A 984-nucleotide genomic window follows, 5' to 3' on the forward strand; every position below is an offset into this window, starting at 1 on the left:
GCATTTTATCACTGCCATTCTCGTCTCTAAGTCAAAAGGTTTTTGGAGTAGGTTTTTGGTTAGATGTCTGAAATAAGGTGTGTGGTTAACACAAGCATTAGAGATCTTCACATTTTGTTCTACCGCATAAAATATGTCCCTACTCATACATTTTAAAGCCTTTACATCTTTAAAAATAAGTTGCTAAATGAGATTACAGGTTGCTATCACACTAAACACAGCTTTACAGTCTTATGGAAGTAGCAACATTAAGTCATGCAACCCCAGAGTAGTTTATTTATTGCCTAATGTTGGCTTTTTCCTTCAGGCGATTGCCTTTAAGTTTCAAAAATCATAGAAGTGGTGTTCAATTCTGAGGATTATCTTACTGAACAAAAAATGTAAATTTTGGAGAGGGAACAATAGCATGAAAACGTCCATACTGGCCTACAAATAAACATCGCTCCTGCAGCACTCCTTGGTTTAAATCTAAATGGTATCTTCTCAAATATATTAACATGTTAAGATCACTGATTAGAGATTACTTTCAGACATGTTATAAGACATTAAAATACTTTTTTTGGGTTAATAATTTGTGTTTAAAAGGTTTTCCCAGTGGACCCAGTCTAGATTTCCTCAAAAATAACATCAGTTGACATGACAATACTTTTATATAAGGTGTCAAAACTCAACAACACAAAGTTTATTCCTGTTGCAGGTGGTCTATACTGTGTTGTAAATACAAACAGAAAGTAGATTATGTGACTGTTGCATCAGAGGATAATTCCTCATGTTGAACAACCTGCATGTCACATATTGCCTCTGCTGCCATCTTCCTTTAGTCTTACTACACTGTAACCATGACACCGCCCATCGTCCTCCAACATTGTTATTGGACATCAGTGTAAATACCTTTTCTTATGCTGAGCCCATATCACAGCAAAGCCAGTCACTGTAAAATATAAAGCTGTAAAGTACAGATATATTAATGTATCAACAAAGTCA

The sequence above is a fragment of the Plectropomus leopardus genome, chromosome 6 (assembly GCF_026936395.1).
Source record: "Plectropomus leopardus strain MGB_pleo_1.0 chromosome 6, ASM2693639v1, whole genome shotgun sequence".
Classification (NCBI taxonomy): Eukaryota; Metazoa; Chordata; class Actinopteri; order Perciformes; family Serranidae; genus Plectropomus; species Plectropomus leopardus.